Source organism: Manacus candei, unplaced genomic scaffold (assembly GCF_025592945.1).
Source record: "Manacus candei isolate 608988 ecotype Guabito, Panama unplaced genomic scaffold, ASM2559294v1 h1tg000008l, whole genome shotgun sequence".
Classification (NCBI taxonomy): domain Eukaryota; kingdom Metazoa; phylum Chordata; class Aves; order Passeriformes; family Pipridae; genus Manacus; species Manacus candei.
The window spans coordinates 28,125,025-28,150,405 of record NW_026138056.1 but is presented as its reverse complement, the minus strand read 5'-3'; the positions used below and the strand labels follow the sequence as shown (position 1 = coordinate 28,150,405).

Here is a 25,381-nt window from a genome sequence, read left to right as displayed (position 1 = left end):
AAAAGGTGCATTCAGTCAAAATATCCTAATGATTTTAATACAACTCATGAAATACCAGCAAAATACTTTGTCTTGTCCAGACACGATATTATCCTTCTGGTTGCAAAAAAAGAAAGAAACAAACAACAAAACACCCAACCCAAAACAAACAAACAAACCTCATAAAAGAACAAAAACAAGCACAAAAAAAGCACCCAAAAATAAAAACACATAAACCCCTGTAAACAAACAAAAAAATCCCCACCCAGTAATCATATGAACTGCAGTTTTCATAAGCAGACAGAGCAATAAGGCCTAGGTGACTAAAAAGTTCTATTATTCATTACCTACTTTATTTCTTTGAATCCATTGAGTTGGAAAGACTACAGCAAGGTCCAGTCTGTCATGACCCTGTGTTTTCTTTTCTCTCTGCAGTCCCACACTTGCTCCTACCCAGTACCAAGATGATCTTTAAAGTCCCTTCAACCCTAACCATTCTATGTTTCTATGATATTGGCGGATGTTACATGGAAGTTGATAGGCTAAATGTTCTCTGGTGGTACAAGGAGCAGCCAGTTCAGTGTGCTCCATTAGGTTACAAAGGCTTCTTTCTCTAGCTTTCTCATTGCTCCTCTAAGCTTCACCAGGTTCCTGTGTTTAATTTGATTAGCTTTCAGTCAGACAATCTAGATTCTACCTTTAAAAGGGAGTGGTATTCTGAGTTTCCACTATGTAGCTGCTAGTTTTCCTGAAACTTATAAAATTTAATATCTGATATTTTAATATCTGATACTTGTATTTCAAATATTGTGCTAAAAATACAGTCAAGTGGTATTCTGAAAAGTTTTAGAATATCTCAACCTTATTCTACTTTGTAAAATTTTTGAACAGTATTATATATGAGATCCAAACTAAGGTCATATCCAGATTGCTTTAAATTTAATATGAAGAAATTAACATGACAAACAGCTAGTAAGATTACATTTTTCTTGGAACTTGGCTAGTTAAAATAATGTGAAAAAATTGTTGCTTTTTGCTAATGCATTATCTGTGTTGTCTACAATAAACATGTAAAATCTTCGTTAAGCTATTGTTTTCACAGTTACTTTGATGTTTTTGAAATTTATATCAAAATAACTCAAAAAAAAGGATGATGCAATTATTGCAACATAATACTGGCTTATCTTAGTGAAAATATAAAATATTAAAGACAATTATAATCAATACACACTGCCATTCATTACTCAATTCATTAATTGAGTAATGAATTGAGTAATACTCAAAAGCACTACATAAAACCATAAGAAAGTCTAGTTCAGGAGGAACTCTAAGGAATCTGTTCAGGCTTCCTGTTGTAATAAGTCCCTAGATTTGGTTATTGAGGGCCTTGTTAAGCCATATCTTGAATATTTCTAGTGAGGAATATTCCATTACTTTTCCTGGCAACTTGTTCTCAAAGTGAATATTTTTTTGTATCAGTTGGAATTTCCCTGGAAGTCATCTGTGCGCTTTGATACTTTTTCTGTTACCATTCCCCCTTAGTAGGAGAGAACTTCCATTGTCTCTACACTTAACCTTTGAGATACTAGAAAACTGTTTACATTCACAGAATCACAGAGTCACAGAATCAATTAGATTGGAAAAGACCTCTGAGATCATCATCAACCTATGATTGAACACCACTATGTCAACTAGACCATGACACTAAGTGCCACATCCAGGCTTTCCTTAAACACCTGCAGGGACAGTGACCTCCCTGGGAAGCCCATTCCAATGTCTAATCCTTTTTAAGAAATTCATCCTAATGTCCTACCTAAACCTCCCCTGCAGAAGCTTGAGACTATGTCCTCTCATCCTGTCAGCAGTTACCCGGGAGAAGAGGCCAACCCCCAAGGCTTGTACCAAGCCTTCTCTTCTGTGGGCTGAAAACAAACCCTGGATAGTTCAAACTTTACTTATATACCGAGTTCTCCAACACCATAATCATCCCGGCAGCCTCCCCAGTTAGTCTTCTCCAATTTTTCTCTTTTTCTCTGGAACCGAAGGAAAATAACACTGAATATCATTTTACAGGTGTCACCTAACAAGCAGTAAGTTTGGTGAAATAATCACATCTGTTGATCCTGGCCAAAATCCTGCTCATGCAGCCCAGGACATATTTGCCTCCATTGCTGCAAGGGCACACTATTGGTTCACGTTCTGCTTGCTCTCCACTGACATTCCCACATTGCTGGCCCAGTCTTTTAAACTGTTGAGGACTGGGTTTCTCCTGGCATATCTCTGTCTCCCCTGCCAGTCTGGTGGCATCTGCAAACTTAGTGAGGGTGAATTCAATACATTCAATATATTCAATACTTTGTTCAATGTATTTTTAAATAGTTTATTAATTTTTTTGCACTTACTGAGTACAAATGTAAGAAGGTCAATTTTAAGTTAAAGAAGTGCCAATAAATGTCTTAAATAAACAAATAAATATGAGTAAATACATAAAAATCTACTTTTCTCTATGAGTTCCCCCTTCTTGTCCCCTCTATATACCAGAATTTGATTAACATAATCTCCCAGACATTCAGATTTTTAGTATGACTTGAGAAAGGGGATAATCTCAGCATATGTTTCCTCAAACTACTTCTACTTCCTTAAGCAAGATTACAGACTCTCATGATGAAAGACATTTTCAATACTCTTCTGCTGCATTTCTCCAACTCCCTTTCCAAAAGGACTTCTAGCATGACGACTTTCCAAAACAGCTCGCAACTCTTGCTGACCTCTCTCCCAAGACTTCCTTCCCATCCATTACATGTAAAACCCCGTTTTTCCCTTACGTTGTGGTTGCTTAGTTTTATGATTGAGTTCCCTGTGTCGCTTGTATTTCTATGATGTTTTCATGATTCTCTCTTCTGCCAAGCTGACTACCACCAGTTCAGGATTCTGAGTAGGGGAGTGTTAGCATACTGTATGAGAACTGATTTTGGAATACAATTTCAACAAAAGAGAATCCAGACAGTCCAGTATGGTGTAGCATGGAATGTATGGTATGCCATGCCATGGCATGGTATGGATAGTCTCTTACTCAACTCATATTTGTGCTAAAATATCTTTAAAATAGACTTTATTTCATCATGCCTTTTCTTATTTTATCTTTAAAATTTCTTACTTCTGCCTTGCCCTCCCCACTTTAGTTTTGGTTGTTCTTAATACCCATCTGATTTTTCTTGGTTGATAACAATTACAGAAGAGTAGTGCAAGTCAATTTTTAGCAGATTTTTTTCATAGAAAAATCCACTTTAAATGTATCTGCACTGATTCATAAACTGAATTGAAATATGTTGATTGGTTTTAGCAACAACTCTGAGAAGATTCTGAAATCTGATTTATTTTGGTATAGTGTTTCAGTACAGAGGGAGGGAAGATGCTTTTTCCTTTTTTTTTTTGATATTGGTAAAAGTACTTGCCTGTGAAGTAAGACTTTTGGATGTAAATCTTCACTTGTTTCAGATGGGGGAATAGAACACTTGTGTGGTGGTAGATAGGAAACTAACATACTTTTCTTTTCCTGTGTGTACCATTCAAAGGTTGCCCGTGCAGCATGTAAGGTGCCCTAATCATTCTGACCTGGCTGCTGCCCCCTCTTATCTTCCATCCATCTGATGCTTGTACAGTCATTTTGTCAATTAAAGCATAAGTTAGACGGAACTCAAGTAAATTGATGAAGAATACTAGTGAAAACCCTTGAAATAGTTTTGTCTGAGAAAGATTCAAAATCCATCTACGTACATGCACAGAGCTTGTGCCTTTTTGCAGTATATTAATTTTCTTGTAGTTATACTGCACGACATTTTGTGTAAGATGTTATTTTGTCAGTAAATTATGCACTATATAAGCATTTGGTATCTGATTTTTTGAATTATTATAAAAAAGGAATCAAAAAGTTATAGAAATGTGAGCTTTGTGGTTGTATGTACAACATTTATACAGCAACATATAAAACATTCTACTTTAAAAATTGATACATCTGTAATATACTATCCTGATTTGTGCAGCAACACATCATTATATTAGAAAAGATGTGCATTATAGGAAGTTTATATTTAAAAAATTAGAATAATTATTCTTCTCTCCCATATTTTTTCATTATTATGGAAATGTTGTGGAGAGGAGACATATGATGATGAAATTATGAGTAAGTTAGCACAGTATAATAATTAGTTCAGTTACGAATATTAAAATCAAATGACATGGAAATCTCTAGGTAGATATTGTGCACTCAACAACAGAAAACAGTATGATTTGCAGCAAGAAAAATCTGCCAAAATGCTAAGTGAACTAGTGGTTTCATTGAAGGCTACCAGTATTACTGAGACTGGCAGAGTGGCAACTTGGAACTGAATATTCGGTTCCATCAATTACTTTTCCAGGATAGGACATTCAAAGGATGCATTTCTTGTTCTATGGTTCCACTCTTCTAAGACGATTTCAAGATTCATTTCCAGGTAACTTTCACTACAAAAGCACTTAGTGCTGCTAAGAATAAAGCATTGTGTGAACATACATGTGAAGAGGTTGCACTTGAGAGAGAAGGATACTTTTCCATTATTATAGATTTTCAATTGTGCTGTTTATTTATAAATTCACTACCCACGTTTTTCTCTGTCCCCTTTTCAAAATCTGTCTTAGACACTTCTGAATTCCTGAGAACAAAAGCTGTGTTCAATTCATTAATTTTTATTATTCTATATAGTTTGAAAGATTAGACAGAACCACTGGATACTCCTAACCCAATGTGCTTGCAGTGCAAACTCACAGAGTATGAATATATAGATGGACAAGCATTCACAGGATGCTACTCACTTAAAATCATGATATAAGATAGTGTTCAATAGTGAGTCAGTAGAAAAACCCCATCAGTGAAATGTGAATTGGGAATTCCAATGACGGTGTGAAATTTTGCTCAGCTTTTCACAAAATAGAGGTATTTCAGTTTTTCTCATTAGGTTTCCTGTTGGAGAAATTTAGGAGAACATTCGCAGTATACCTAAGGGCAAACCTTCCAAGCAAACTACTCACTTATCCAAGAGGAAATCATACAGATCCATTAGGGCTAAGGTCCAACTATACCTGCATTACTTCATTTAAGAAAAATGCAAATACATTGAATAAAAAAAGAATACCGTAAAGAAAACAGGCACAGAGAAATAGAGAGTTTGATGTGTAGAAGTGCATAAACTGATGCCTTAGGCATCTCAGAGATGAAGCAACTGTTCTGAAGAGAGATTAGAAGGAAGACCACAAAGCCCTGGGTGTGTTGCCAACAAGTTTGCAGAGTTAAACTCTGGGCTGAAGAGTATATACCCAAAGTTACAGAGAAAGGTTTTTAGAGAGAAATGCGGTGACAAAAGGGCAATATATTTGGCAACACATCTGTCTGTGGGCAGAAAGTAAGATATAAGGACAAACAACTGAAGAAAATAGTATTAAAGTGAAGGGCACAAATAATTTCCTTTGACACTTTTCTTCTTTCTCATATTTCCTTATCTCTTACCTAAATGAGGGAAACATTCTGGAGCAGATGCCAGATGTAACGAGCTGTAACATGCAAAGTTGAGTTTCTTTATTGTGCCTCTTGGAGAAATCTACTGTCCAAGAACTACAACCTAGGCAGCAGGGTGATACTGCTCTGAGAGCTTTGTTGAATGAGAAAATAATATATTTGTCATTCAGTATGAATGCCAATACCTACCACTGTCTGTGATGCTTAAATATCCTTCAAGGACCACTACTGAATTCTGATGACTTTAGCTTATGTGTCAAACCTGGGCTAGAAAAGGGATTTTAGCAGCATTCCTCCATTTATGAAAATACCTAGGCAGAAATACGTATGTATAATTCTCTGAAAAATATATGCTACATGTTGTCCTACATGGATCAAAACTTCTTAAACATTTAAGATGACTTATGGCTGAATCTATTCTCAGTTTGTTACAATAATACTACAAATTCCATTTCATCTTCTCTTAGCCTAAATTATTGCAATTATTAGAGGAAGTAATATTGTTTTGTGCAAATGCAGCTATCAAAAGTCAGTCAGGATCAAGAGAGACTGCATCCATGCCACTAAATTAAATGTGCCAATAACTACTCTTTTTCACCAAGGCAAATGATCATGGATCAGTCAGAATCCATGGTCTTAAACAAACGGCCTGCCTATTGGAAATGAGCCTATGTCTATACAAACTCCTGAACGATTCCAGGAATTATTTAGAGGAGCACAGGTAGCATAAGAATCCCTACAAGCAGCAGTTTCATTTACAAATAAAGATGCAGCCTCTTATGCTGGACCAATTAAAAAAAAAAAAAGGAAGGTATGATTCCTGACCTAATTAATCTGTAACGCAATTTGAAGTTAATCCTAAGTGAATGTGATAAATAGGAAGAAGAGAGAACTGAACACTCTAATTAAGATATGGCAACATGAATATGCAAGCTGTAAAACTTGATTGTTACACAAAGGTCTGGATTCTTGTCAGGGAGACAAGAAGGAGAAGAAAGAGTCAGTCATCAGATTTCTTCTACTGATGCAAAATTTAGCGATCACTGGCTGACCAATTTAGTCCACCATAAGGTGGACTAAAAGAAACAAGTTTAAGAAAAATATGAATCCAAGAAGAATACAGCGTGCTTCAGGATTGTAATGGAAGAAAGTATAAAAACAGCCCATGAAGGAGCAGAAAAAGAAATTTCACTCTGACATCAAAGAAAAAAGGAGGAATTTGAAATATGTGACATAAAATGTGACATAGCAAATGACAAGTGTCAGAAATGAGAAAAACTCATGAAGGCTAATGAAAAAAAAATTAATTTCATGAGACACAACATAAGAAGAATAAAAAGTGGCATGGTCAAAACGATGGAACAGGTAAATGGTCTAATTCCTTTAGCTGAAAATTTCTTTAGTTGGAAATTTCTTTAGCAGTGAAATTATGGTAGTAAACGAGAAAAGAAAAGAGATAAGAGTCATGAGTATTTGTAGAGATTTCTCAGGCAACTGGGAAAAGAAGTTAAGGAAGTAAACAGTGTGTATAACTTAAGGCTATGAGTGGGTGGATAAGAGTTTGTGATGCCAGAGAAAACAATCAACATGGGTGAGAAGAATGAACTGCTTGAATCAATGAAAATCAGAAAGGAATATAATAATTACGTAGCAGAAAAGTGTAATTTCTGACCATTCTGTGTATGAAGAATCCACAGAATAAGATCTCCTAATGAAAGAGATCTAAATGATAGATATGAGGCTTAAAAACTGAGTCAGACAATTAGAAATGGCAGTGACAGTTAGGATAGAGGAAAAAAAGGCAAAGGCCTGGACCAATGTTAACAGGTGGAGGATAAAGACAGAGAGAGGAGAGGGATGGGCTAAGAGGGGAAGATCTGAATTACAAGAAGCTAATATAAATGAACTGGTGGAGAATGGAGATAAAACACTGAGACACTAACAGGTGTTAAGCAAATGATGGAACTCATAAGCCACTTATTTATAACACAGTAAATGAACTGTAAACAAGTAAACAAGTCAACCTAACAATTATGGAAATTATATAGGAGAGTAACGAGTTGCACATGCTAATACACGTCAATAAGGGGGACAAAACGGAGACCTGGCTTGGTCAGTCAATGATGGTCAAAAGAGCTGGACAGCAGCTGACCACCAGATGCTGGTGCTGCCACTGTAATCTAACTAGTGAAATCAAGGACCTAGATCAATTTACCATGATGAGTTTTGTGTTCTATGTATGACCAGTCCATACCAAAGGCTTATAGACCCCATTTGAAGGAAGAGTAAGTACTGAATATGTGCACAATGTAGTCAACTTCAATATAGACTGGGAAAACCTCAGGAGATATTTCAAAAAGGTGATAGCTGAATTACAGAGGGCAGATTTAACCATAAAACCTTAGATGGACGCTATGGCATAAGGTAACTGAATATCACAGGCATGCACCAAGACAAAAAACTCAAATCAAAGGATCATTGCCATTTGAAAAGCTGAAAATTAATCTTAAAAAAAAACACAGATACTATAATCTATGTACATATAATTTTTTACAAGCTTAAAGAGAACTACATCAATAAAGACAGCAATCCAGTCCCGGGGATAAAACTATACATATCCTTCCACTTAGTATACCATTTTTTGAAAAAATGCAGATTTTACGTTAACTTTGATCATAGACATGTACCATGAACAACTGTTATCTGTAGAGCAAGTACATTACCCCCAAAAATGTATACTTAAGAATGAGTTAAAGAAAACTTTTTTCAGGGACTGAAACAGGAGTAGTCAGGGTCTATTTTGCTAAGTATACATAATTGTTTATTTTACTTGTTATATTAATAAACAATCTTATCTGTTTTATTATTTTATGTTTTAAATACATCTTCTAAAATAGAAACACTACAGAAGAATCATCAGCCTGATGTAATAGTTCTACTACTATTACATGCTAATATTTTTAAACTTATTACATTTCTCCAAAAATTGTAGTAGTATTACTAATTAACAGTTATATTTTTTTTCCTGTCTTTGGTTTCTAAATGTCTGACTTTTTGAAAGCATGTCTACAGTGGAAGTCGATTTGTAACTAAATTCTAACTGACTCCATCATTCTGCATGATAAAAATCCTTACATTAGACAAATTCCTATTTTACTTTGGCCAAAACCTGTAAATATATTACTGAGATTATTTAATACTTTTAGCAAATCACTATTAGGTGTTGTATGGAACTTAACTAAAATCACAATGTATTTTTTTTCTGAAAGAAAAATCTCTATCTCTGTTTACAATAAAATGGTCAGATTTTTGTGGAGATTTTCCTTGCATTTCTCTAAAATTTTCTTTTAAACAAATAATCTGATTATATTATTTCTAAAAGCATTATGAGTAAAATTTGGAGATTACTAATGTTTTGGAGATGATTAATCAATACTTATAATAAATCATAACAGCAGTTTCAAAGACAAACAATCAGCCTTGAATATAGATGAAAAAACAATTTTCACTGGATCATTTTTCAAATCATTCAAGAGCATACAAACCAAACATTTCCAAATAACTTCCTAATTTAAAAACATGCTACAAAACATAAAAGTAAACTCCTTTCTAAGTAGTCTCAGTCAATAATAGAACTAATTGAAAACCTATAAATTTAGTACAGTGCAGCATGTAGTCTCTATCTTGCTCTGCCTATACATCAATAGGTCATTCTCAGTTAATTAAGTGAAGGCATAATCAGCTTAATTTATGTAGTTCAGAGCAGTTAATGATATCTTAGTACAGTACCTGAACTATGTAACTAGCCTGCCCATATAACTAGCTGGATATACCCAGTTCATTCTGTAGCTCTTCAGTTTCAGTTCTCCATTTTTTATCTCAGATTTCCTTTTATACAGCTTAATCTGGAGCTGCTAAATCTAATTTCTTGAGGATAGCAATGAAATAAAACCAGAACAATTTAAAAGGTTAACAAAGCAATGTGATCAGATTGTAGTCTGTGATAGCATTTTATGCAGCAAAATCATAAAAGCAGGTGACAGTTCCAAATTAACTACTTGTATAATTTAAGTATGCAATATTTTTGAAAAGAATAATAAAATTACACAACAGAATCATAACAGACAAAGAGAACTGAAAAAGATATTATTTTTCCCATAAATTAAGTAGTTTTTAAATGGTCATAAAAAGCAAGAATTTTACAGAACACACAACATACAGTGTGGTACCTCAATAAGATCATCTTTTTCCTGTGGCAGAGAAAGTGTTTTCTTCTGCTGTCTCTGTAGCTCATCTCCTTTCTGAAGCTGCAAGTTTACACACAAAGACAAACCACAATGTCAACCAATTGGACCTCACTTAAGGAACCAAAGAGATCGATTTGTAAAGCAAAGGATGAACAGGACCCCATTTCTGAAGTACGTTGCTCAAACTGCTCTTTCATTAAAAGATGCTCTCTCTTATTGATTTTGGCTTAAATAATGAGAAAGCTTATCCAAAAATCTTTAGCATTTGGGCTCAAGTTAAGGAAATCAATAGAGTCATTTCCCATTTGAACTGCATATGTGAGTTTTATGTACGAGAGACAAGACAAAGCCCAAATCGGATAAATCGATAACATTGTCAATAGAACATGAAGCTGACAAATGGCATTTTTAAGCAATTAAAGAGAGCTGTAAACATACAGAAGCTAATCAATTACAGTGTTCTGATATTAACAGTTTTTAATTTATACAACCATTGTTAGCAATCCCAGGGAATGAAGATAACAATACATGTTTCTTGGTACTGTTTAGGGATTATGACAGTAAAGCTTTTCTTGTCTTGATATGTAAATCTTCCCATGGTCATTGAAAGAAAAAGAAATATTTAATTAATCATTGAACTCCTATACTATTATGTCTATATATGTAACAAACATAGTGGACACAGACCCTCACTGTATTTTTTCACCCAATCTGGAGTACCAGGACAACTGAAGTATTCAAGTATCCAGTAGTACGAAGCATAGAATCATAGAAATGTTGATTACAAGGGATGTCTTCCAGGTCACCTAATTGAACATCTCACTCAAAGTTGGACCACAGCCAGTACTAGACTGGGTCAACTTTGCTTTATCTTGAAAAGTTTGAAAAAACCACAAGGATGGAGATTCCATCACTAAACTTCATAATGTGTTCCAGTGCTGCCTGACCCTCCTGGTGAAGCACTTTTTCTAATGTCAGTGCCGAAGTTGAAACTTGTGGCTTTTGCTTTTTAATATACCAAGGGCCAGGACTAAGGGGAGTTAGCTCCATCATCCTTGTAGTGTACCTTTAAATTTCACTGACTGCTATTAAGGGTCTCTTTAGCCTTTCTTTCCCCAGCAATCTCTAATTGAAGACCATGTGCTTCAGACCTCTAACCATGTTATACTCTCTTGTTAGCCCTCTTTTAGACTCTTTCTAGTCTTTTAAAATCCTTCTTGAACTGTAAGGCAGACATAAATTACTCCAGTTAGTCCCCTCAGTGTAAAGTACAAAGGAACAATAATTTCCTCTGATATGTTTTCCGCGTTCCTTCCAATGCAGGCCAGTTTGTCTTATATGTGGTGACACCATTCCATTATTACTCAACTTGTAAGCCACTATAACCTCTCCTTTCTGCAGAGTTGCTACTAAGTCAGTTCCCAGGCTGTACTGATGCACTTACTTGGTTGTTTTGTCTGAATTCCTGAACTTTTGCACTTCTAAACTTTTTAGGTGTCTGTTGGTTCAGCCCCTGTGTTTCTCAGTGTTTTTCTGTAGAGTGCCACTTAACATTCTCTTCCCAATTTTGCCTCATGTAAATTTGCTAAGGGTCCATTCTGCCTTGTCATCTTGAAATATTTTCATCCTGGATAAAAATAATTGAATGAGAAAGACAACAGTATTGACTTGTTGTCATCTGGAAGCTGACCCATTAATTACTATCTTGAGAGTCCAAATGCCTGCTCATTTTTCAATCCATCTAGCAACCCATTCATCCAACACATTCATCTCAGCTTATAAATAAAAATACAATTGAAAAGGATGTTAAAATCTTGCTTAAGTTGAGTTATATTACATGGGCCTGTGTAACCAATCCTTCCAACATAGAAGGCAATCAGATTAGTCAATTGTGATGTTCATTCTGACTGTTCAGGTGCAACAAGTGCATCTTCATATCTCAATATGTGCAACCCTCTCTCAAAACATAATTTTCAAAGTGCAAAGGCACATATTATGCTTGAAAACAACAGCTGAAAAATATTGAGCCTTGTCAGTAATAAAAGCAGCATTGAAAATAATAAATACCCTTGAAATGACCACATATACACTAACAAGAAGCTGACCCTTACACTTTGCTACTTGTAAACAACCTTTTCTTTTTCCCACTCACATAGGACTCTTCGATTGCTTATTCTCACCATCCAGATATATAAGGTAAGAGAATTCCTATTCCTCTTCTTCTTAAGAAGTGTACATCTAGGAACAACAAAGACCTTTGAGAGACAGAAGCAACCAGAAATCTTGTACTTTTTGACTCAAAATCTCAAAGATTATTCTTATCCTTTGTCTTTCTTCTGTTAATAGTCTAAATGTACATTCACACTTTAAATAACTCCAAGAAAATGCTTTATTGACTATCTAGCAGAGAAGTGCTGGAGCACTTAAAGAAATCAGCAAATGTAGAACCATATTTACCTTCAGCAATCCAAAAGAATATTGCATTCAGTGATGGTATGACAGAAAATGAAGAAAAAGTTTCCCAACTATGTCAGTCTGACTTCTATGGATTATGCTCCTATTCTGTTAGGGGAATTCATTTCAGCAGTTTCAGAGCAAAACAACTCAGGGCCCTATCCATTTGGACAGTCATTGAGTTGAAATGGCTAAATTTGTAAAAGAAAGCACAGGAAATTTTCAGATGTCTGTGGACCTTTGAATGTTCAATAATGTTCTTGACTTTGAACATATGAAAGATAAATGCTTATTTCTGAGGCCTCAAGCTTAGGAATGAAAACTGGAAACTTAATTTAAAGATTACAGACAAAAGGAGATAAATTATGGCTACATTAGAAGAGAGGTTCTCCCTCTGAAAAACATGCAAGAAAGGTCATCCTTCATATAGTTGAATTTGTCCACCTCTTCGCACCAGTAATGAAAAGAAGAAAGCAATTTTTATAGGTACAGGAAGAAATAAACAGGTACTTAATATTTTAAAAGGAGAATCATTAATATATATAGTTCTAATTTTAAGTCTCACCAGACCATAGGTTCTCTAAAGGTAGACAATTTAAAAATACTGCTCAAGAAATATCTGCACTGCAGGATGACAAAAAAAAGCAAAAGCTACCAGTTTAGGCAGATGAATCAAAATTTTGGGAACCTAAAGGGAAAAGGAAAGACAGAAAAGCACACAAAGTTATGAACAGATCTGCGAGACACTTGTTTCTATTTTTGTTAGCATAGAAGACACTGTTATCTATCCTGTAAGAAGATACCTTTTAATTGTAGTTGTTGGCCAAGAGCTCAATTGAGCAACCTCATTTGGCAGAATGGAACTTTTCTACAAGGAAACAAGCTTCAATGACTACTGACTCTCCAGTCACTTCAACAAACTCTGTGACCTGTAAAGACATATAATTTGACTTTGAATATTCAAATTCACACCTAGGTGTTTGGGCCTCTATAGAAGTGTAAGTGTGTATGTACTATGTGTATGCGTATGTACTATGCTGCTAATCTCCTAATTCACCACCTTTTTGGATAAGCATCAAGGAACACCTTTATAAATCAGTGTTTGTGGGTAATTACATTTTTGAAAACTAGCTGCATAAAAAGAAGACTAAGCTGAAAGACCTGAAATTGTAGTGATCCCTGCTGAAAACAATGGAATATATGAAAAAAAAATATTATGGAGACCAAGACCCACAGAACAGTTTTCAATATCTCATGGGGTTTTGTTGCTTGCGTTTTTTTTCTGTATTCTTTATCCTTTCACTTTTCTCTTACTGTTTTTATATTCTAAGTTTTTTATTCTGTATTAGTTTTTAGTCTCAATAGATAGAATTTTGGCTAGTTTTAACATCTTGACCATGAACTGGAAGATACAAAGTTTTAGTTTTCTTACATTCAAAATGGTTTGCTAAATTAATTCTCATCTGATACGAAAATCTGGCCACTGAAGAAGACTCTTGAGAGTTTTATAGGTTTAAATATTCCAAAGGTTTAGAAACATAGAAATCCTCTATGGCCTCTACCACGAACAGAAGTAAAGTGTATAATGCAGTCTCATTTCTTATAAAAACCAGAAAGATTTCTACATGACATCCTCAACATACCTTCAATGGGTAACACAAAAATTAAAGCAGTTTTCTAACCTTGATTGATGGAATGGAAATTTAACACCTATACCTACAGCTAGAAAAACAATGGCAAATGAGAAAAAGAAATTGAGCTACTCCTGAATTTTCTTGCCCAAAGAGCAGAGCAGACCCTTTGCCATCCTGCAAATGTAAAGACCATGGTCTTACCTGAGGATCAAAATATTTTGTTGGCTACATTTCAAAGTGGCTTATATAAATGTCTTTATAGATATTTATCTAACCTAAAATGTGCTGAAGGTGATTGTATTTCATACTGGTCTCTCTAAGTTGGAGAAATATCAGGCACTGAACTGATATGACATGCAATCAACAAGGAAATAGCATAGCCTAGGGTATAGCAACTTACTGAAGGCACATGACCATCTTGTACATGACAATGAACAAAACAGGTGGCAAAACAAAGCCCTAAAGAGAAGCATAGAAAATACTATGTCTCTTTGTTTATCATTATATTCTGGGATTCCTCTAAAAACAAACAAACAAACAAACAAACAAAACAAAAAACCCCACACCACTGAAATAATTTGACAGCTTTTTTTTTCCCATTAGAACCTAAAAATGCAATTTACCAGAATATAAAAGCCCATGAATGATACTGGGTTTTTTGTGTTTTTCTAACAGCTGTAAAATATGAAAAACTTAAAGATGATCAGCCATCCATGCAAATCCCACCTCATGCATGACACAATCAAATTGTGGAAAGATGGACTGAAAAGTTATGAAGTTCTTGGGAATGCATCCTTCCTCACTATACTTTCATAGGGTAGATAACGTCTAACACCAGACAACGGTAAGTAAAATTACTAATGTAAAGAAATATTGGTATTTTTAAAGTTCATGACTGTCATCTTCTTCTAGTTTTCCAGGGAGGTTGTTTCCTTGATCCAATGAATGTCTTCTTTCAATCTGTCTTCACCTCATTACCAGCTATTTTCTACTATCTCAAAATGAACTGAGAGTAAAACCATAATCACTGACTGCTGTAGTTGGCTTCAGTTAGCACAGTTAGCTTTTCCTTGAGTCTTCTCAGGACAGAGAATGAAAAAAGAGTTTACAGAAAACAGTACAAAATGAGGAGTTTACAAAATCATGTGGGTACACTACATTGCAAATCCAGATAACTCCTGGAGAAAACACCGGTCCTCTTAAGGCAGAGAAGCAGAATTCACTTCTGTCACAGAGTTTGGTTTTCTTGAGCGTGTAATTAATTTTTCTCCTATATCAATAAACTCCTGACAAGATTTCCCTAGATGAGAGGGTTCTTGTGCAACAGTATCCATGAATACCTGAAAAGCACTCAGATAAATATATGAAGTTTATGTTCCACTTTTTTTTAAATTTAGTGCACAGTAAATCAGTTCTTAGTCCTTACATTAACATTTTTTTAATGGTAGAATTTCATAGAATTTCATACATCAACATGCAATTTTCTATCCCTGTTCTAGCATTTGAAAGACTAAGTGTGATTAATCTTGACAGAAAATTATTGAAGACAAACAGATTAGGACAGGAATTCCTGTTCCAATTGAAATTACTCACTCTCAGAGAAACCCTGAACTTTTTTGTATTCTTATCTGAGAAGTTGACAAAAAAACATTTTTGATTTCTTTAGGTTTCTTGGTTGCCATATTTAAAACAGAAAAAAGTATTATATTGTATAGTTCACAACATAAGTTAATTGGCTCAGAAAAACTGCATTCTCCAAAACACCTTGCCAGTTTAAGTCTGATGCTATAACCGTTAACAAAGGAAGAACTCCAGGGATTGGGAGTTGAACACTTATATGCTGCTGTTAAATGAAGCAGTTGTGCTTGAGAAGCCTCTGCCTGAATGCAATTCATTTTACAACATCATCTGGGGACAAAGTGTAGTTTAAGATGTAAACTGAAATGGCATCTTCTGGTAATGCAGAAATATCCCTCAGCTGACTTGAAGAAAGAAATGAAGCTGAAAACTGAACCACTATAAAACAATTGGTCATTTTGGCTTTGGCAGTATTAGTCTTACAAATGTTTCTTAGGCTGAAAGTCATTCTGTGTATAGGAACACAGTAAGTATGTCACTCTGGGTAATCATATCTGAACTGCTTAAGGACACAGTGCCAGCAAGGTAATTCAAATAAACTTTTCCTAAGAAAGGAACATGGATTCAAAAGATGAGCCAAAAATCTGTGTTCTTTCCAAAATCTATATATTCTTGAATGTACAGATGTGCAGACTGAAACAACTATTAAAGAAAAAGAAAATAGCTAAAGTATGTGAGATGTATCCTATCCTAGAGTATCCTAGAATTTAACCTCTACTGTTCATCAATACATTTACATTCTCTGCATTTGCTGCTAATATAGGAATGAACTCCAAAATACAAACCAGTTCAACTAATATGAGATAAAATGGGACCTAGTTTACATATTAGTTTCAATATTTGTAACTGGACCAGCCCACAAAATGACTCCTGATCCATTACTGTTTAATGCTAAACTTCAAGAAACCTTTGTTTATAAGCCGGGAAAATATGTGAAATGAACCAATAACCATAAGTTACAAATAGAAATATTAATAGTATAAAACCTTCCCATTCTTTGATTCTGTAATAAAAGAGCAGAAGTCAAAAGAGTAAGACACAAACATGAGGACTCTTGTATTTTTGTATGACAGAAAAAATCACTTTTTCCTTTTGGTAGTAGGCAAGCTAGAAAGCATGAAAAAATATCACAATTAAAGGGACTAAATAAATAAATAAACCCTTTAAAAGTTCAATTCTCTACATCCAGGGTTTTCAATCTTTGCTTTTGATGAACTTCTGAAAAACTGTTTTTCCTCATTTTTACGAACACATACAAGGGGAGCTGGGAACGTCAGTATAAAGGTGAGCACTAAGGGCAACCAAAGCATTTGGTGTAGAAATAATGTGATGAAAAGCAAGGTCACCTGGGTTGCAAAGTAAGTACTAATAAAAACAAGAGGTGGAAGACAAGGCCAGAAAAAGAACTAGCATTCACAGACTTAAAGACAGATATGTAAACACAGAGATTCAGGGGAAATTTAGAAGGTAAAAGATACACCTAAGGAAAACTGACATTTAGGGTGAGAGGGTGTGGAAAAGTTGGACAAAGAAGGGATAGAAATTAAATAGAAAGTGACAGCAGAAAAGGTACTTGAATGGGAATATAATATATTGCAGCCATTCAAGGGTCTATGGAAAGCTTCATTTTCTTTAGGTTACAGTTTGCTTCCTTTCTCCTTCTACTCTAAACTCATCTCTTCTTTACATCCACACTGGACAGACAAGCCCCTTCTCTACTGGTTTTTTTTTCAAACTACTTACCTTTCTAAATTTATGGCTTCAAACTACTTCCATCTGAAGTTTGCTTTTACAAATTATGCTTTTGTAATTAGGTACTTGTATGTAGTTTATTCCTTAGTTGATTCAGCTCCTGTAGCCAGGAACTTAAGCAGAAAGACCCTTTGCATCATATTACTGTTATTATGTCATGCGACCAGGTTGTGCTAACAGAGGAACATTGGAAAGATGTTTCTTCCTCAATCTATGCCAGCAAAACAACACATTACTCCCCTATGCACTGAGTCATCTTTGGAAATGCAAAATCTACATTTAAATAGACCTTGAGTTTATATCTAGAACTAAATACTTTTCTAGAATTTTGTCTTCTCAACCAAGCAACCTTCCTCCCACAAAACCTTCAACTAATTCATGTATTTCAATAATTTACTGCACAAATTACTCTCATTTTAGGTATAGTCAATCTTTTTCTATTAAAAACGTTTCAGAGGCTTAACCTTTTAGGCATTTTAAACTGCATCAAGTTAATACTTCACATATAGGTCATCAGTGATTAAGAATATACTACAAATTCATTAATATCTAAAATAAGTGTTTGTTTATACAGTACCAAAAATGAATCAGTGCTGCTCAATTATTTTCTTCATAGCCTTACGAATTAAAATTACTTTTTGCAGAATTCAATGTCCACGTCTTAGAATTTTTAAAAACAATTCTTTCAAAGACTTGATTAGCTGCACCACCTAAATGTGAGCTTGGCAGCAGTGTTGGTGTCACCTCAGGGGAGAGTAGGATTGGGGAACACGGAGAAGATGGGTGGAACTTTAGGAGTATCCAGGGTAGGGGACCAATGGGAGCTCACTCTGCACTGTGGAACCCACCAGCCAATCAGTGAGAGATGAGCGGGAAAACCAGGGGAGAACAAAGGAGTAAACAACTTTAGGTGGGAAAAACATGAGGGCAAGTCCAGACAAGCCCTGAACGATACAAACAAAGGGGATTAACATATGAATAATTGTGGGGGTACATTGAACATGCCCAATTCTACCCACAGCCAATCAGATCCGAGTCGCGGCACCAAAAATTGTGGCAGTTTGAGCCACATTAGAAATCTAAAATCCAATTTTTAGGCTTCCCCCACCCCTTCTCAACAATTTATCCTAAGACCGGAGAGAAACTTTCAGGCCAGAGGCTTCTGTAGGGGAAGGGGAAAGTATATACATTTATTTACACAAATAAATACTATACAAACTAAAGGCAACTATATATATATATATATATTACATTACTATCAGTCAGTCCTTTCAAGCCCCTCCTTTAACTTTAGTCCAGGAGCAGCCTTTAAGGCTGATATGTAACACAGTCTTTTGCTGTGGGAGTGTTCTGGGCTCCTGGACACTCCCTCCTCACCAAGTCCAGCAGTTGTTTGTTGCAATCTCTCCTCCTCATGAAGTCCGAGAAGATAGCTTTGAGTGCTTGCTCTCCTGCTGCTGGTGATTCCTCCCTCTCGGTGTCTCACCTTGGTTCGTAGGCTGCTGCAGTGTAGCTTATCAAGAGTGCACATCCTGGAATCTTCATTCCTCCACATCAGTTCTCAGCTGCCCCCGGTCAGCTTTGGCAGGCAACTCTCAAGCTCTTGGCTCGTCTCCAGTTTCGCCTGGGACTCTTCTCCCGAGCACCGGGCCTACTTCCACGGCCCAGTCTCTTGGCTCAGCTTCAAGTTGAGCCTCTCCTCCACTTACAGTGGAGGGAAAGGAAAAGCCCCCCTCTACAGCTTCACTGCAGAAAAAGGAGGGGGAAGAGGGCCTGGCTGCAAAGCCTGCCTCTCTTCTCTTACCTCAGGTGCTGTGAATTCTTCTTCCACAGCACACACTCCAAATGTTGACTCTATCTCTAGCCAAAGGCTGAGCTGAGGGGTCGCAGGGCTCCCCTCTCCCCCCCGGAGGGGAAGAGAGGGAGCCCAGCCACCCCCTGGCCTTGTCCACCTACACGCAGCAGACACCAACAGCAAAACAACCAAGACTGCACTGCCAACCATTTCCGATGCTGTGATATATATGATTTTGAGCAGAAGCGAACAACATGAGTGGTGATTGGTTCTCCAGGGAACACTGTCCTGGCACCCAATCACCTCTGAGCCCCCCCAGCCTCTCAGGGGGCCAATTTCAAACTATGACAGGTGTCAATCCCATGCTCCATCCCAGTCATCAGACCTCCCCTTACCCATACCCTATATGAGTCCTTGTTCCCCTCAATAAACTGGCCATTGCACCCCGACCTTCTACTGCGTCAGAACCCTTTGTGCAGTGTCGTGTCCCTATTCCCTTCACCCTCGGGCCGAGGCACAAGGCTTCACCTTCATATATTCTAAATGATTTGGTAGCCAAAAAAAAATATCACTTAAATCTTAACTGCTTAATATCACAACCTTTTCAGTTTAATATGGATACCTAAATTGATTATTTAGAGCACTGTCATATAAAGAGGAAAACAAGAGTGTTCAGTGACTTTGATGTTCTTTTATCATTAACTTCATCTGACCTTTAATACCTTTGTGTAATTTAAAGTGAAGGAGAGTGCAATGAAGAGGCAAAATCTCAATAATGAGATACACTAAAATTTTGTTAATCTAATACATATAAATATATTTTGCCATATTCAGGTCTTCAGTTGGAAGTCTGACAACTGAATCAAATTCACTGTGAATTTAAATAATATTTCACTGCTCTGGTCTACAACTACTGAAAAAAAACCCAAAACAAACAAACTTTTTTTTCTAATCTTGTGTCAATTACATGCACTATTGAAATATCTTGTCAAGGTGCAGTTCAAGAAAAACAAAGACAGGAGAAAAGCCTTGTTATACACTGAACAAAGAAATGAGAATATCTCCAGATTTCCAGGACATGTTCAGCTGTCCGAAGCAGTCAGTGTAAATGTCTAATACCTTCAGTAAGCAAAGGAGTCTGAAAATTCAGATTGATTTTAAAGTCTTGATATTCTAGAACATTAAAACATGGGTTAACTTTCTGAAGGTTTGCTATGACTTCCTTATTGTGTTCATTTTCTCTGGTAAATTTTTAATTTTCTCTTTAAAAACAAATTAAAATTTCTCTTTAATTCAATCTTGAATAAGAAACAAATGTAACCTATGCATTTATGACTACCAGAGGGATTTCCACATTGTACACATTCATTCCCATTGTAGTTGTGATTAATGTCATCTAGCCTATGGTTTTCTGATCATCAAATATAATTCCACTTATTTTATCCACTTATTTTTGTGGCCAATGGGCACAAGATAATTTTAAAAATTGGCATTTCTTAGTCTGCATATTTTTAGTTTCTATGCACCACTCAATAAAATATTGCTTGTTGTCTGACAACAGTCCTAGTACTATCATGACCTGGCCGTCATACAGTTGGCAGTTTAGCTGGGTCTCCTTCATAAAGTACAGGAATTTTGTGTGAACTGTCCTGCAAGTGAATGGAAGAGTTTTCACCAGTGAGTACATGCTCCACAGTGTTCAATGTTTGGTCCTATAACATTCCAGGGCAGCTGGAAAATGCACTTCATGATCATTTGCTGTTTCTTGGTGCACAGCAAAAAGGTCTTTGTTGATTTCTACCACTTTACAGACCCAAGAAGTGGCTCGAGCCACCTGCCACTAACAATCAACTAAATAGAAGTGCTCTGACATGATGGTCAGTTGGGACCACCATCCATAACAGCATACTAAACTTCAGCTAAGCCTGGTACCTTAAAGTACTTATTTAGCTACTCTTAATAAAGATCAGAAGACAAAAAGTCTTTTATTTCCTGCCAACGTGCTTGCTGGATCTAGTGATGAAGAGTGGAAGCAGGTTAGGTTCAAGAATTACAACTTCCCTGTGTGCTGTGTCTTATCAAGATGTCCACAGATTTGCCATGATTTGGCTCACTAACTCAATTAGGAGCCCTTAGATAAGTGTTCTCAGCTCTGTTTTATTCTCCTTAGCATGAGGTAGATCTTGCCTTGGATCTTTTCCTCTCTTATGATGTTCTGGTAAGACTGCAAACTTATGTCTTACAGTCTTCTCCTACTAATGAAATAATTAAAAATAATTAAAAATAATTAAATAATTTTAAAAAACCCAAAACAAAAAGAGAGAAAAAAATTTCAATTAACCCCAGTATTCTGGGATTCAAAGAAGGTAATAATATGTTTCCTGTCTTTTTTTTTTAATTTAATGGGAAAGTAGATGCAAGGTCAGGTGATATCTTCTATTACAAATGCCTAATAATCATAGACATTTCAGGGATTTATTAAGATCACAGCTCTAAACTTTTCTCAGGTTGGTATTATTTCAAATACAAACTAAGAAGAATGAAATCATATTGAAATTTTGGCATATTACAACTCAAAATGCTTGAATTTATTGAAAAAACCACCGTATTACAACATTGTTTTAACAGATAGTTGTGTTCATTATGTTAAAAGCTGCAGTTAAAAAAAAATCTCCCTCTTCCATTCTCCATATTTTGATAGCTTCTTTTTCTGCAGATTCAACAATAGCAGCCTGTATCAAATTAATATTGTTTATATGCTGTATGTGAGAGTTCAAGCACTGCTTTAAATGCATAGAGTTCTCCACAAAAATGAGATTAGCCATTTCAGCACTGCAATGTAACAGTATTATGAAATTATTATAGAAATCAATAACGCTTTCATTTCCAGAACTAATCTGATGGTAAGATCTTGTTTATAAAGATATTAAACAAATGTATTATTCACATTTTGTAACAATTTTCAAGAAAATGGACATTTTTTTAATTATCACATGGAAGTGGTAAAAATAAATGAGTGTAATTTTTATTAACAGGAGTTAATTTACATAAAACAAATACTCATTGAATTATTGAGTATGATAATATCTACATGCCTAGTCCTGTTTGTCATATTTTGTGCCTTTTGGTGACATCAGAATTATAACAACCTGATTTATGCACTAAATTTAATGCATAATATGACAACATACCGATAGGTATGCCTTATAATGTATAATTTAAACATTATTGCTATATATTTCACCCGTATTTTCTTGGCTTTACCAAGATTTCTCATGTATCTAGAAATCTCAATTGTAACGCAGGTTGCCAGATATGAATGTCTGTTTGAATTAATGAACATTTTTATAAAAATACTCTGACTATGAATGTTTTAAAAACCTTGTCATAACATTCACCAAACTTACACATGACAGCTAGCATGTGTTACTGCATTTTCATCTTAAATATTTGATGACTGCCTCTTTAAATCCAAGATTCATAAACCCAAAGGGTTTCATTTTCTTACAGCATATGTAATTCAAGAGACATTTATTAGTATAGTTCTCATTTTATGCATCAACAAAATATTTTTCAAAGAACCATTAGATGAACTCCCTGCTTTTCAGATTATTTTTTCTGAACATTTAATTATAATTGTATGTTTTCTTTGACAATATTTGTACATAGACTATTTGCAATGCTCCCTGCTTCCCTATCTGCAGCCCCATCGGAACTGAAAGAAGAATCCTGCAATATACAATAATGCAGAGTCAGAAGATATGAAAAGCATCAACTAGCATCTCAAACAGACTAGATTAAATATCTGAAAATCCTTGGTAAGCCTTTTTTAACCTTTAAACATACCCAAAGAAACATTACTGCATACAACTACAATTCATATAAATTTGCTAAACACAGATCTTCATCTAATGCTGTTAAACTGCTATTACTGAAGCATAAAATGAAGATTTCTGTATTCCTTATTGTCCACATGTAAAAAATTCAGCAATGAAAAAATATCAAATATTAAAATGCTTGTAATTATTTAAGAAGCTGATCAACAAACCATTGTTGATGCAATATATTACTATGTTAGCATTGAAGGTTGTCCACTGACAGGTCACTCTCACTTGACCTTGTATGCACAGAAAGGTAGTTCACCATGGTAACCTTGGTCTTGTGGTTTTCCATACAGTAAATCATTTCAGCCCTCTTCATGTAATTCTTTTATTGGCTGTGCAATTGAAATGTCATGCTTCACGAACAGAGACGCTAGTAATTTCTTATGGGTGATTAAACTACCTCTGTAATGTACGAGCCAGGATGGAACTGTATGCAACAGACTTAAGCATACACTCCGTTTTTTAAAATTCTTGATATTTTTCAGATTTTTACAAGGAAGTTTGGTGTGAGAATAAAAAACAATTCTTTTTCATAAATGCATTCTAAACAAACACCAGACAGCTTCCCTTTTACATTACCTTCAAGAGTGAAAGGAAAAGAGCAGCCTAGAAAAAAAATATTTAACATTGTTTTTAAAATTATACCTAATTTTTAATCATACTGACAAATTTCAAAAGTAAGGCTAGTTTATAAAGGCCAAGTTAGGCCCAAAGCAGGAGCTGACATTCTTACTTTAATTATATTAATATATAAAAGTGAGATACTGTAGAAAATAACCAGAAAAAAATAGGTAGACTCCTTCAGCTATTATTTCATTTTAGTATTTACATCCATTGTAATCTTCACATAGAATTGAAGAAATAAGCCTGATGCTTTTTTTTGGAGAGCTACTCAAACTATAACAGCAGAAACCAAATATGTTTTAAAAGTTATTTTTAAATTATCTTTTTTAAGATGCTCTCAGAGGAACTTCATATCTTATAAGTTTTGTTTTACAAAATGGCATACTTTCTTATATGACTGTAATATAAAACACTTTCTGTAACTCTATTTGCATGAAATTCATGCTAGTTTTTTTGTCTTTTTCTTTTGCATCTGTCAGGTGAGTCAGAGTGACAGATGTACAAAAGTATGAGTGTATGCAGTACATAAATGGATACATCTTTCAAAAATATTGGCAAAAATACTTTGATACCACTGTTTATACATTCTTTTCTAAAAAAAGGAAAACCAACCAACCAACCAACCAACCAACCAAAAAAAAACCCATCAAAATAATATCATGCCTTTTATAGAACAAAAACACTCTTATGGTTTTCATAACTTTAATTATGAAAATCCTGACTTTTATTTTAGTTTCTCAGTTGTACCCATTCCTTCACACAATGAAAAATAACAGTAATCACTGATTTATTAAAAATTAAATTAAATAACTGACAACTGAAAATGCAGTGATAAATTGAGAAACCATTTGACTGGTGAGTTCTGGAATAAATCTAATAATTTAACAACCTCTAATCATTGCATTAAAAAAGAATGTGGAATAAGCTTATCAAGGAGAAGGTGAAGGATCTAACAGATGCTAGAAAAATCTTCTTTAGTGTTTTTATAAGACCACAGAACTAGTTTCTGTTGATCTTGTAAAGGTATAACAGTTCTAATACAGCAGACTGATACCCCATTCAGCTGGATTAATGTCCTAGGGATGAGAACGGCAGCTGCTAGTCAGAAACCTGAAAACAGTTCCAGTTGGAATTGTGAATCTTCTATCTTGAGTATTTTCTACAGGATATTTAATGTCTTACTTACGGCAAAGTTAATCAATGCAAAAAGATAGTTGAACACAGACTTAAGGAAAGAGTTTCACCTAAGCAGTAGCGTTATTCTTAAAGAGTCTGACACCTCAAAAAATTGTAAAAGAGCACTTAAAAAATACACAAAATGTTTCTAATGCCTCTTTGCCCTTGAGTTACCAGTGGCACAAAATCAAGGTTGTGATTTCCTTTCTCAAGTGTAGTAATGGAAGAAATCTGATCTCCCGTCATTTTATACAGTGCTGGTATACCACAAAATATCTGAGCATTGCCCCAAGTCTCATTTCATTTTAGAAAAAAATCTCATACAAACTCATTTTTGAGGTGGGGATAGAACAAATACTTACTCAAATGAACACTGGAAAAGGCCTACCTACTGTTTACCTCAGCCCAAAAAAAAAAAAAAAAAGAAAAAAAGAGAGTGGATTTCATGTGAACTAATTTCATCTTATTTATCTTCTGCTCCATTGTGGAACTTTGATGGAATTTCCTTACATCTGAGAAAAGTTCCAGTGTTAACTACAAATCTTGAGCATGAAATTGCAAGCTGCATCAAGATGGGCACAATGAGAAACCACAAAGAGGGAGTCTGCAATCCCTTTTTCATCTACTGGTCACTTTCTGCACTTTTC

The 25,381-nt window shown here is 35.1% G+C and overlaps 1 long non-coding RNA gene across 1 annotated transcript; it reads right to left on the bottom strand.

Annotated features, from left to right (window-relative positions):
* Positions 1–11,357: 11,357 nt before the first annotated feature.
* LOC127465345 (uncharacterized) lies at positions 11,358–13,164 on the bottom strand. The gene is made up of 3 exons (XR_007902133.1): positions 13,035–13,164; positions 11,930–12,015; positions 11,358–11,404 (listed from the first exon to the last, which is right to left on the bottom strand). It is a non-coding gene; the product is annotated as an uncharacterized LOC127465345 (long non-coding RNA).
* Between the last annotated feature and the right edge of the window lie 12,217 nt (positions 13,165–25,381).